The sequence below is a fragment of the Pleurodeles waltl genome, unplaced genomic scaffold (genome assembly GCF_031143425.1).
Source record: "Pleurodeles waltl isolate 20211129_DDA unplaced genomic scaffold, aPleWal1.hap1.20221129 scaffold_86, whole genome shotgun sequence".
NCBI classification, from domain to species: domain Eukaryota; kingdom Metazoa; phylum Chordata; class Amphibia; order Caudata; family Salamandridae; genus Pleurodeles; species Pleurodeles waltl.
The window spans coordinates 757,232-770,349 of NW_027150400.1; the positions used below are offsets into that span (position 1 = coordinate 757,232).

At 49.0% G+C, this 13,118-nt stretch overlaps 4 non-coding genes across 4 annotated transcripts; all 4 read left to right on the top strand.

The window, feature by feature from the left end:
• The first annotated feature begins 2,150 nt into the window (after positions 1–2,150).
• On the top strand, positions 2,151–2,222 carry TRNAE-CUC (transfer RNA glutamic acid (anticodon CUC)). The gene has a single exon. It is a non-coding gene; the product is annotated as a tRNA-Glu (tRNA).
• Positions 2,223–5,331: 3,109 nt separating this feature from the next.
• TRNAE-CUC (transfer RNA glutamic acid (anticodon CUC)) lies at positions 5,332–5,403 on the top strand. The gene has a single exon. It is a non-coding gene; the product is annotated as a tRNA-Glu (tRNA).
• Positions 5,404–8,519: 3,116 nt separating this feature from the next.
• TRNAE-CUC (transfer RNA glutamic acid (anticodon CUC)) lies at positions 8,520–8,591 on the top strand. Its single transcript has one exon. It is a non-coding gene; the product is annotated as a tRNA-Glu (tRNA).
• Positions 8,592–11,701: 3,110 nt separating this feature from the next.
• TRNAE-CUC (transfer RNA glutamic acid (anticodon CUC)) lies at positions 11,702–11,773 on the top strand. The gene has a single exon. It is a non-coding gene; the product is annotated as a tRNA-Glu (tRNA).
• Positions 11,774–13,118: the final 1,345 nt, after the last annotated feature.

A 13,118-nucleotide genomic window follows, 5' to 3' on the forward strand; every position in this document is an offset into this window, starting at 1 on the left:
CAAGCCAGGAGTTGCAGCGGGTCCCTGCCCCATAAGGCCTCTGACAGTGGGCCCCTGCCTCAGGTAACTTCAGTCAGAAGGCCACTCCTTCATTAAGGGAGCAGCTGTCTCTCCCGGAGTCCTCAAATAGGATAGCCTTGGCCACGTCACACACTGACCTCAACGGCATGACAATTTCATGGCGATGCAAAACTGCCACTCAGGGCCGGGTTTAGGGAGGTGCGAGCAGTGCGGCCGCACCGGGTGCTGACCAGGATTGGAGTTGCTGACCTCGGGGGGCGCTGTGTTTAGCAATAACTTACGAAACTTGCGATTTAAAAGCTCATGCTGGAAAGTTCCTTGTGTGTCCAAACTACAGAAAGCAAATAAAATGCCAAGATACCTCTTGTGATTACCGTTCCTGCTAGGGAGAGAGTTGGTGGTTTTGTCCAGAGGCAGCTTTGACTAGATATAAAATAGCGTAGAGGGTTCATGTGCCTGACGCAAAGAACAGAACCATATCTAATGTGGACAGCTGTCTGGATAGTCAAGCAGCTATCCAGCTCTTTAAAACAAATCTAATCTATGTGAGAGGGGCTATGGATAGATGAGGGGCACATTTGGCGGGTGGCAGTGAGTGAATCCGAGTAGGTGGTGATGGAGTGAAGGGGGTTGGGGGGTGCCAAAAAAGACTGTCTTCCAGCCACCAGGGCTACAGCCGGCCCTGCTGCTAGCAGGCAAAAATCTGAGCTCTCTCTGGCAGGAAGATTAATGAGAAGAGTTGTGTTGCCATTTTGATTGTTGCCTGAAATCTGTAAAGGGAAGGAACTCTGCGGCAGGTTGTACTAAATGTTAAGTTGAGACTAAGCAGAGCGCCCCCGCCCCCCCCTGAGGTGGGTGCCCCCGTGCATGTGAGCGAGCAGTGCGAGTGCAACAGTTGCAGCATCCTTAAGCCAGCTCTGCCCCCCGTGTGGGTGGGAAGGAAGTGAGAAATGGAAAAACTCAGACGCTTGCCACAGAGAGGGCGGGTTGGACAGAAGAAGGAGCTGCTCAGCACACACAAAAATATCTCTTCCTACTTAGTATAGTGGAGAGTGTCCCTGCCTGGGACCTGGGAGACTATGGTTCAATTCCCCCACTGGGAAACTGCCTCTTCTTTTAAAGGCTTAAACCTACATTTTCAGAGCACCATCAATCAATATTTACTTCAAATACCGTTTACAATCTCACACTCATACTACAGAGTACGCCCATTTTTCTTTCATCCACACACCTCCTCCAAATCGAAACATTTATTCATGCCATCAAGTACCTTTCAAAATCTAGCACCCACAATTTGGACCTAAGACTCTTTTTCACAACCATTTCTCCCTTTTCATTTAAACTTCCTGCCTACTTCCTTGAAAAAGGAAAGGTGGAATCAAGGATTTTTCATGAGATAAAAAGGAAAGTACTGCATGATAAAAAAAATGCATTTAAGCTATTTTGTTTTCTCACACTAAGTAAATGAAATGTTGGGGCACACTCTGAAGGAGGAATTGTTTTAGAGGAAGGTGAAACCTTTTATCTTTAGATAAAGTGTAAAGTTGTATAATTTACAGACACACTGAGAAAGGAAAACAAGCAGTGACCCGGACGTGCCCACCCACTAATCTCATCAGAGCTTCTCTAGTTGCGAGGTTCTTCCATGACTATCGACAGCAGGTCATGTGTTACACTGCATTGTGGGACTCGTAGTTCTATACACAGCATTGTAAAAGAGGAGTGCAGGTCCCAGCACCTTAAGTAAAAGCCTGCACATGTAGAGCTGGAGATGCCTGCGTTGACCTGGGAAAGCTAAGAGCTGCCCTCCTATCGGGGCTCTGAGAAGAAGCACTGATCGTCCCTTTAATTGTACTTCTGAATTTTCCTGCTAGTTAAGTGTGTAAGTGCTATTACTGCTGAAGGATGGGATGTCTTATGAGGGTGTGCTAGGTCTTGGAGAGCTGTAAAGTGTGAAGAGTTGTGAGTGCATTTGAGGTGCAGTCAATTTCTTTCTTCATGCTGTGCCTGAAAATGGTGTGTCCTTGCATGTCTGCTTTAATTTTCCTGTAATAGGAAATGGGATCCTGAGTAGCCTGCTGACCAGTTCTTGTTTCTATATTGGGTGGTGGTGGATGACCTGTGCCTGCTCCCTGGTGGTCTAGTGGTTAGGATTCGGCGCTCTCACCGCCGCGGCCCGGGTTCCATTCCCGGTCAGGGAACGCGCAGTTCCTTACACTTTTTACTTCTACACTTACATTTCTTATAGGAAACCTTTCATTTGACACTTTTCATGGATTCAAACACATTAGGAAACCTTTCAATTACAAATGCTTCATTACCACTACTTCTTCTTTAATTGACTTTTCTCACAATATCACACAGCTTTCTCACAGCTCTTTTTTTCACTCCACATAACATCTGAAAGCACTCCATCTTGCTGTGATCAGCTGAGAGCTCCAGAGCTCTTGCTTGTCCACATAGTGACTGCAAGATGTCTCCAGGGGGCACATTTCCCTGCTGCACCAGGAATACCCTTTGTAAGTGTCAGCGCAGTGTGTATAAGATTGGGGTTGCCTCCTTTCTTAGAACCTGAATTTCACAGCTTTTCTCAATATTTTTACCAGCCTGGAATTAAACGTACAGACGAGGTAGTTCAAAAAACACAGCCAGGTGGCAGCCCTACTAAGGAGGAAGTCCTGCCCCAGGACAGCACAGACCAAACCTTCTGCCTTCTGGCTGGACTTAAAATGTCCCTTTAGCCCCTGCCCCATAAGGCCTCTGACGGCGGGCACCTGCCTCAGGTGACTTCGGTCAGAAGGCCACTCCTTACTTCAGGCGCCAGCTGTCCCTTCAGGAGCCTCAGGGGAGGATAGCCTTGGCCGCGCCACACGCTGACCTTGACGGCAAGCGCTCGCATGGATGTCACCTAGGGGTCACCAGGGGTCGCAAGGGGCAAGCCAGATGTCGCAGCGGGCCCCTCCCCCATATGGCCTCTGACAGCGGGCCCCTACCTCAGTTGGCGCCAGTCAGAACGCCACTCCTTCTTTAAGGTGGCAGCTGTCCCTTCAGGAGACCTCAGATAGGATAGCCTGGGCCGAGCCACACACTGACCTTGCTGACCTCGACAGTAGGCACTTACATGGCTGTCATTTAGGGTTCTCCAGGGGTTGCATGGGGCAAGCCAGGAGTTGCAGCGGGTCCCTGCCCCATAAGGCCTCTGACAGTGGGCCCCTGCCTCAGGTGACTTCAGTCAGAAGGCCACTCCTTCATTAAGGGAGCAGCTGTCTCTCCCGGAGTCCTCAAATAGGATAGCCTTGGCCACGTCACACACTGACCTCAACGGCATGACAATTTCATGGCGATGCAAAACTGCCACTCAGGGCCGGGTTTAGGGAGGTGCGAGCAGTGCGGCCGCACCGGGTGCTGACCAGGATTGGAGTTGCTGACCTCGGGGGGCGCTGTGTTTAGCAATAACTTACGAAACTTGCGATTTAAAAGCTCATGCTGGAAAGTTCCTTGTGTGTCCAAACTACAGAAAGCAAATAAAATGCCAAGATACCTCTTGTGATTACCGTTCCTGCTAGGGAGAGAGTTGGTGGTTTTGTCCAGAGGCAGCTTTGACTAGATATAAAATAGCGTAGAGGGTTCATGTGCCTGACGCAAAGAACAGAACCATATCTAATGTGGACAGCTGTCTGGATAGTCAAGCAGCTATCCAGCTCTTTAAAACAAATCTAATCTATGTGAGAGGGGCTATGGATAGATGAGGGGCACATTTGGCGGGTGGCAGTGAGTGAATCCGAGTAGGTGGTGATGGAGTGAAGGGGGTTGGGGGGTGCCAAAAAAGACTGTCTTCCAGCCACCAGGGCTACAGCCGGCCCTGCTGCTAGCAGGCAAAAATCTGAGCTCTCTCTGGCAGGAAGATTAATGAGAAGAGTTGTGTTGCCATTTTGATTGTTGCCTGAAATCTGTAAAGGGAAGGAACTCTGCGGCAGGTTGTACTAAATGTTAAGTTGAGACTAAGCAGAGCGCCCCCGCCCCCCCCCTGAGGTGGGTGCCCCCGTGCATGTGAGCGAGCAGTGCGAGTGCAACAGTTGCAGCATCCTTAAGCCAGCTCTGCCCCCCGTGTGGGTGGGAAGGAAGTGAGAAATGGAAAAACTCAGACGCTTGCCACAGAGAGGGCGGGTTGGACAGAAGAAGGAGCTGCTCAGCACACACAAAAATATCTCTTCCTACTTAGTATAGTGGAGAGTGTCCCTGCCTGGGACCTGGGAGACTATGGTTCAATTCCCCAACTGGGAAACTGCCTCTTCTTTTAAAGGCTTAAACCTACATTTTCAGAGCACCATCAATCAATATTTACTTCAAATACCGTTTACAATCTCACACTCATACTACAGAGTACGCCCATTTTTCTTTCATCCACACACCTCCTCCAAATCGAAACATTTATTCATGCCATCAAGTACCTTTCAAAATCTAGCACCCACAATTTGGACCTAAGACTCTTTTTCACAACCATTTCTCCCTTTTCATTTAAACTTCCTGCCTACTTCCTTGAAAAAGGAAAGGTGGAATCAAGGATTTTTCATGAGATAAAAAGGAAAGTACTGCATGATAAAAAAAATGCATTTAAGCTATTTTGTTTTCTCACACTAAGTAAATGAAATGTTGGGGCACACTCTGAAGGAGGAATTGTTTTATAGGAAGGTGAAACCTTTTATCTTTAGATAAAGTGTAAAGTTGTATAATTTACAGACACACTGAGAAAGGAAAACAAGCAGTGACCCGGACGTGCCCACCCACTAATCTCATCAAAGCTTTTCTAGTTCTGAGGTTCTTCCATGACTATCGAAAGCAGGTCATGTGTTACACTGCATTGTGGGACTCGTAGTTCTATACACAGCATTGTAAAAGAGGAGTGCAGGTCCCAGCACCTTAAGTAAAAGCCTGCACATGTAGAGCTGGAGATGCCTGCGTTGACCTGGGAAAGCTAAGAGCTGCCCTCCTATCGGGGCTCTGAGAAGAAGCACTGATCGTCCCTTTAATTGTACTTCTGAATTTTCCTGCTAGTTAAGTGTGTAAGTGCTATTACTGCTGAAGGATGGGATGTCTTATGAGGGTGTGCTAGGTCTTGGAGAGCTGTAAAGTGTGAAGAGTTGTGAGTGCATTTGAGGTGCAGTCAATTTCTTTCTTCATGCTGTGCCTGAAAATGGTGTGTCCTTGCATGTCTGCTTTAATTTTCCTGTAATAGGAAATGGGATCCCGAGTAGCCTGCTGACCAGTTCTTGTTTCTATATTGGGTGGTGGTGGACGAACTGTGCCTGCTCCCTGGTGGTCTAGTGGTTAGGATTCGGCGCTCTCACCGCCGCGGCCCGGGTTCCATTCCCGGTCAGGGAACGCGCAATTCCTTACACTTTTTACTTCTACACTTACATTTCTTATAGGAAACCTTTCATTTTACACTTTTCATGGATTCAAACACATTAGGAAAGCTTTCAATTACAAATGCTTCATTAACACTACTTCTTCTTTTATTGACTTTTCTCACAATATCACACAGCTTTCTCACAGCTCTTTTTTTCACTCCAAATAACATCTGAAAGCACTCCATCTTGCTGTGATCAGCTGAGAGCTCCAGAGCTCCAGAGCTCTTGCTTGTCCACATAGTGACTGCAAGATGTCTCCAGGGGGCACATTTCCCTGCTGCACCAGGAATACCCTTTGTAAGTGTCAGCGCAGTGTGTATAAGATTGGGGTTGCCTCCTTTCTTAGAACCTGAATTTCACAGCTTTTCTCAATATTTTTACCAGCCTGGAATTAAACGTACAGACGAGGTAGTTCAAAAAACACAGCCAGGTGGCAGCCCTACTAAGGAGGAAGTCCTGCCCCAGGACAGCACAGACCAAACCTTCTGCCTTCTGGCTGGACTTAAAATGTCCCTTTAGCCCCTGCCCCATAAGGCCTCTGACGGCGGGCACCTGCCTCAGGTGACTTCGGTCAGAAGGCCACTCCTTACTTCAGGCGCCAGCTGTCCCTTCAGGAGCCTCAGGGGAGGATAGCCTTGGCCGCGCCACACGCTGACCTTGACGGCAAGCGCTTGCATGGATGTCACCTAGGGGTCACCAGGGGTCGCAAGGGGCAAGCCAGATGTCGCAGCGGGCCCCTCCCCCATATGGCCTCTGACAACGGGCCCCTACCTCAGTTGGCGCCAGTCAGAACGCCACTCCTTCTTTAACGTGGCAGCTGTCCCTTCAGGAGACCTCAGATAGGATAGCCTGGGCCGAGCCACACACTGACCTTGCTGACCTCGACAGTAGGCGCTTACATGGATGTCATTTAGGGTTCTCCAGGGGTTGCATGGGGCAAGCCAGGAGTTGCAGCGGGTCCCTGCCCCATAAGGCCTCTGACAGTGGGCCCCTGCCTCAGGTAACTTCAGTCAGAAGGCCACTCCTTCATTAAGGGAGCAGCTGTCTCTCCCGGAGTCCTCAAATAGGATAGCCTTGGCCACGTCACACACTGACCTCAACGGCATGACAATTTCATGGCGATGCAAAACTGCCACTCAGGGCCGGGTTTAGGGAGGTGCGAGCAGTGCGGCCGCACCGGGTGCTGACCAGGATTGGAGTTGCTGACCTCGGGGGGCGCTGTGTTTAGCAATAACTTACGAAACTTGCGATTTAAAAGCTCATGCTGGAAAGTTCCTTGTGTGTCCAAACTACAGAAAGCAAATAAAATGCCAAGATACCTCTTGTGATTACCGTTCCTGCTAGGGAGAGAGTTGGTGGTTTTGTCCAGAGGCAGCTTTGACTAGATATAAAATAGCGTAGAGGGTTCATGTGCCTGACGCAAAGAACAGAACCATATCTAATGTGGACAGCTGTCTGGATAGTCAAGCAGCTATCCAGCTCTTTAAAACAAATCTAATCTATGTGAGAGGGGCTATGGATAGATGAGGGGCACATTTGGCGGGTGGCAGTGAGTGAATCCGAGTAGGTGGTGATGGAGTGAAGGGGGTTGGGGGGTGCCAAAAAAGACTGTCTTCCAGCCACCAGGGCTACAGCCGGCCCTGCTGCTAGCAGGCAAAAATCTGAGCTCTCTCTGGCAGGAAGATTAATGAGAAGAGTTGTGTTGCCATTTTGATTGTTGCCTGAAATCTGTAAAGGGAAGGAACTCTGCGGCAGGTTGTACTAAATGTTAAGTTGAGACTAAGCAGAGCGCCCCCGCCCCCCCCTGAGGTGGGTGCCCCCGTGCATGTGAGCGAGCAGTGCGAGTGCAACAGTTGCAGCATCCTTAAGCCAGCTCTGCCCCCCGTGTGGGTGGGAAGGAAGTGAGAAATGGAAAAACTCAGACGCTTGCCACAGAGAGGGCGGGTTGGACAGAAGAAGGAGCTGCTCAGCACACACAAAAATATCTCTTCCTACTTAGTATAGTGGAGAGTGTCCCTGCCTGGGACCTGGGAGACTATGGTTCAATTCCCCCACTGGGAAACTGCCTCTTCTTTTAAAGGCTTAAACCTACATTTTCAGAGCACCATCAATCAATATTTACTTCAAATACCGTTTACAATCTCACACTCATACTACAGAGTACGCCCATTTTTCTTTCATCCACACACCTCCTCCAAATCGAAACATTTATTCATGCCATCAAGTACCTTTCAAAATCTAGCACCCACAATTTGGACCTAAGACTCTTTTTCACAACCATTTCTCCCTTTTCATTTAAACTTCCTGCCTACTTCCTTGAAAAAGGAAAGGTGGAATCAAGGATTTTTCATGAGATAAAAAGGAAAGTACTGCATGATAAAAAAAATGCATTTAAGCTATTTTGTTTTCTCACACTAAGTAAATGAAATGTTGGGGCACACTCTGAAGGAGGAATTGTTTTAGAGGAAGGTGAAACCTTTTATCTTTAGATAAAGTGTAAAGTTGTATAATTTACAGACACACTGAGAAAGGAAAACAAGCAGTGACCCGGACGTGCCCACCCACTAATCTCATCAGAGCTTCTCTAGTTGCGAGGTTCTTCCATGACTATCGACAGCAGGTCATGTGTTACACTGCATTGTGGGACTCGTAGTTCTATACACAGCATTGTAAAAGAGGAGTGCAGGTCCCAGCACCTTAAGTAAAAGCCTGCACATGTAGAGCTGGAGATGCCTGCGTTGACCTGGGAAAGCTAAGAGCTGCCCTCCTATCGGGGCTCTGAGAAGAAGCACTGATCGTCCCTTTAATTGTACTTCTGAATTTTCCTGCTAGTTAAGTGTGTAAGTGCTATTACTGCTGAAGGATGGGATGTCTTATGAGGGTGTGCTAGGTCTTGGAGAGCTGTAAAGTGTGAAGAGTTGTGAGTGCATTTGAGGTGCAGTCAATTTCTTTCTTCATGCTGTGCCTGAAAATGGTGTGTCCTTGCATGTCTGCTTTAATTTTCCTGTAATAGGAAATGGGATCCTGAGTAGCCTGCTGACCAGTTCTTGTTTCTATATTGGGTGGTGGTGGATGACCTGTGCCTGCTCCCTGGTGGTCTAGTGGTTAGGATTCGGCGCTCTCACCGCCGCGGCCCGGGTTCCATTCCCGGTCAGGGAACGCGCAGTTCCTTACACTTTTTACTTCTACACTTACATTTCTTATAGGAAACCTTTCATTTGACACTTTTCATGGATTCAAACACATTAGGAAACCTTTCAATTACAAATGCTTCATTACCACTACTTCTTCTTTAATTGACTTTTCTCACAATATCACACAGCTTTCTCACAGCTCTTTTTTTCACTCCAAATAACATCTGAAAGCACTCCATCTTGCTGTGATCAGCTGAGAGCTCCAGAGCTCTTGCTTGTCCACATAGTGACTGCAAGATGTCTCCAGGGGGCACATTTCCCTGCTGCACCAGGAATACCCTTTGTAAGTGTCAGCGCAGTGTGTATAAGATTGGGGTTGCCTCCTTTCTTAGAACCTGAATTTCACAGCTTTTCTCAATATTTTTACCAGCCTGGAATTAAACGTACAGACGAGGTAGTTCAAAAAACACAGCCAGGTGGCAGCCCTACTAAGGAGGAAGTCCTGCCCCAGGACAGCACAGACCAAACCTTCTGCCTTCTGGCTGGACTTAAAATGTCCCTTTAGCCCCTGCCCCATAAGGCCTCTGACGGCGGGCACCTGCCTCAGGTGACTTCGGTCAGAAGGCCACTCCTTACTTCAGGCGCCAGCTGTCCCTTCAGGAGCCTCAGGGGAGGATAGCCTTGGCCGCGCCACACGCTGACCTTGACGGCAAGCGCTCGCATGGATGTCACCTAGGGGTCACCAGGGGTCGCAAGGGGCAAGCCAGATGTCGCAGCGGGCCCCTCCCCCATATGGCCTCTGACAGCGGGCCCCTACCTCAGTTGGCGCCAGTCAGAACGCCACTCCTTCTTTAAGGTGGCAGCTGTCCCTTCAGGAGACCTCAGATAGGATAGCCTGGGCCGAGCCACACACTGACCTTGCTGACCTCGACAGTAGGCACTTACATGGCTGTCATTTAGGGTTCTCCAGGGGTTGCATGGGGCAAGCCAGGAGTTGCAGCGGGTCCCTGCCCCATAAGGCCTCTGACAGTGGGCCCCTGCCTCAGGTGACTTCAGTCAGAAGGCCACTCCTTCATTAAGGGAGCAGCTGTCTCTCCCGGAGTCCTCAAATAGGATAGCCTTGGCCACGTCACACACTGACCTCAACGGCATGACAATTTCATGGCGATGCAAAACTGCCACTCAGGGCCGGGTTTAGGGAGGTGCGAGCAGTGCGGCCGCACCGGGTGCTGACCAGGATTGGAGTTGCTGACCTCGGGGGGCGCTGTGTTTAGCAATAACTTACGAAACTTGCGATTTAAAAGCTCATGCTGGAAAGTTCCTTGTGTGTCCAAACTACAGAAAGCAAATAAAATGCCAAGATACCTCTTGTGATTACCGTTCCTGCTAGGGAGAGAGTTGGTGGTTTTGTCCAGAGGCAGCTTTGACTAGATATAAAATAGCGTAGAGGGTTCATGTGCCTGACGCAAAGAACAGAACCATATCTAATGTGGACAGCTGTCTGGATAGTCAAGCAGCTATCCAGCTCTTTAAAACAAATCTAATCTATGTGAGAGGGGCTATGGATAGATGAGGGGCACATTTGGCGGGTGGCAGTGAGTGAATCCGAGTAGGTGGTGATGGAGTGAAGGGGGTTGGGGGGTGCCAAAAAAGACTGTCTTCCAGCCACCAGGGCTACAGCCGGCCCTGCTGCTAGCAGGCAAAAATCTGAGCTCTCTCTGGCAGGAAGATTAATGAGAAGAGTTGTGTTGCCATTTTGATTGTTGCCTGAAATCTGTAAAGGGAAGGAACTCTGCAGCAGGTTGTATTAAATGTTAAGTTGAGACTAAGCAGAGCGCCCCCCCCCCCCCCCCTGAGGTGGGTGCCCCCGTGCATGTGAGCGAGCAGTGCGAGTGCAACAGTTGCAGCATCCTTAAGCCAGCTCTGCCCCCCGTGTGGGTGGGAAGGAAGTGAGAAATGGAAAAACTCAGACGCTTGGCACACAGAGGGCGGGTTGGACAGAAGAAGGAGCTGCTCAGCACACACAAAAATATCTCTTCCTACTTAGTATAGTGGAGAGTGTCCCTGCCTGGGACCTGGGACACTGGGGTTCAATTCCCCCACTGGGAAACTGCCTCTTCTTTTAAAGGCTTAAACCTACATTTTCAGAGCACCATCAATCAATATTTACTTCAAATACCGTTTACAATCTCACACTCATACTACAGAGTACGCCCATTTTTCTTTCATCCACACACCTCCTCCAAATCGAAACATTTATTCATGCCATCAAGTACCTTTCAAAATCTAGCACCCACAATTTGGACCTAAGACTCTTTTTCACAACCATTTCTCCCTTTTCATTTAAACTTCCTGCCTACTTCCTTGAAAAAGGAAAGGTGGAATCAAGGATTTTTCATGAGATAAAAAGGAAAGTACTGCATGATAAAAAAAATGCATTTAAGCTATTTTGTTTTCTCACACTAAGTAAATGAAATGTTGGGGCACACTCTGAAGGAGGAATTGTTTTAGAGGAAGGTGAAACCTTTTATCTTTAGATAAAGTGTAAAGTTGTATAATTTACAGACACACTGAGAAAGGAAAACAAGCAGTGACCCGGACGTGCCCACCCACTAATCTCATCAGAGCTTTTCTAGTTCCGAGGTTCTTCCATGACTATCGAAAGCAGGTCATGTGTTACACTGCATTGTGGGACTCGTAGTTCTATACACAGCATTGTAAAAGAGGAGTGCAGGTCCCAGCACCTTAAGTAAAACCCTGCACATGTAGAGCTGGAGATGCCTGCGTTGACCTGGGAAAGCTAAGAGCTGCCCTCCTATCGGGGCTCTGAGAAGAAGCACTGATCGTCCCTTTAATTGTACTTCTGAATTTTCCTGCTAGTTAAGTGTGTAAGTGCTATTACTGCTGAAGGATGGGATGTCTTATGAGGGTGTGCTAGGTCTTGGAGAGCTGTAAAGTGTGAAGAGTTGTGAGTGCATTTGAGGTGCAGTCAATTTCTTTCTTCATGCTGTGCCTGAAAATGGTGTGTCCTTGCATGTCTGCTTTAATTTTCCTGTAATAGGAAATGGGATCCTGAGTAGCCTGCTGACCAGTTCTTGTTTCTATATTGGGTGGTGGTGGATGACCTGTGCCTGCTCCCTGGTGGTCTAGTGGTTAGGATTCGGCGCTCTCACCGCCGCGGCCCGGGTTCCATTCCCGGTCAGGGAACGCGCAGTTCCTTACACTTTTTACTTCTACACTTACATTTCTTATAGGAAACCATTCATTTGACACTTTTCATGGATTCAAACACATTAGGAAACCTTTCAATTACAAATGCTTCATTACCACTAGTTCTTCTTTAATTGACTTTTCTCACAATATCACACAGCTTTCTCACAGCTCTTTTTTTCACTCCAAATAACATCTGAAAGCACTCCATCTTGCTGTGATCAGCTGAGAGCTCCAGAGCTCCAGAGCTCTTGCTTGTCCACATAGTGACTGCAAGATGTCTCCAGGGGGCACATTTCCCTGCTGCACCAGGAATACCCTTTGTAAGTGTCAGCGCAGTGTGTATAAGATTGGGGTTGCCTCCTTTCTTAGAACCTGAATTTCACAGCTTTTCTCAATATTTTTACCAGCCTGGAATTAAACGTACAGACGAGGTAGTTCAAAAAACACAGCCAGGTGGCAGCCCTACTAAGGAGGAAGTCCTGCCCCAGGACAGCACAGACCAAACCTTCTGCCTTCTGGCTGGACTTAAAATGTCCCTTTAGCCCCTGCCCCATAAGGCCTCTGACGGCGGGCACCTGCCTCAGGTGACTTCGGTCAGAAGGCCACTCCTTACTTCAGGCGCCAGCTGTCCCTTCAGGAGCCTCAGGGGAGGATAGCCTTGGCCGCGCCACACGCTGACCTTGACGGCAAGCGCTCGCATGGATGTCACCTAGGGGTCACCAGGGGTCGCAAGGGGCAAGCCAGATGTCGCAGCGGGCCCCTCCCCCATATGGCCTCTGACAGCGGGCCCCTACCTCAGTTGGCGCCAGTCAGAACGCCACTCCTTCTTTAAGGTGGCAGCTGTCCCTTCAGGAGACCTCAGATAGGATAGCCTGGGCCGAGCCACACACTGACCTTGCTGACCTCGACAGTAGGCACTTACATGGCTGTCATTTAGGGTTCTCCAGGGGTTGCATGGGGCAAGCCAGGAGTTGCAGCGGGTCCCTGCCCCATAAGGCCTCTGACAGTGGGCCCCTGCCTCAGGTGACTTCAGTCAGAAGGCCACTCCTTCATTAAGGGAGCAGCTGTCTCTCCCGGAGTCCTCAAATAGGATAGCCTTGGCCACGTCACACACTGACCTCAACGGCATGACAATTTCATGGCGATGCAAAACTGCCACTCAGGGCCGGGTTTAGGGAGGTGCGAGCAGTGCGGCCGCACCGGGTGCTGACCAGGATTGGAGTTGCTGACCTCGGGGGGCGCTGTGTTTAGCAATAACTTACGAAACTTGCGATTTAAAAGCTCATGCTGGAAAGTTCCTTGTGTGTCCAAACTACAGAAAGCAAATAAAATGCCAAGA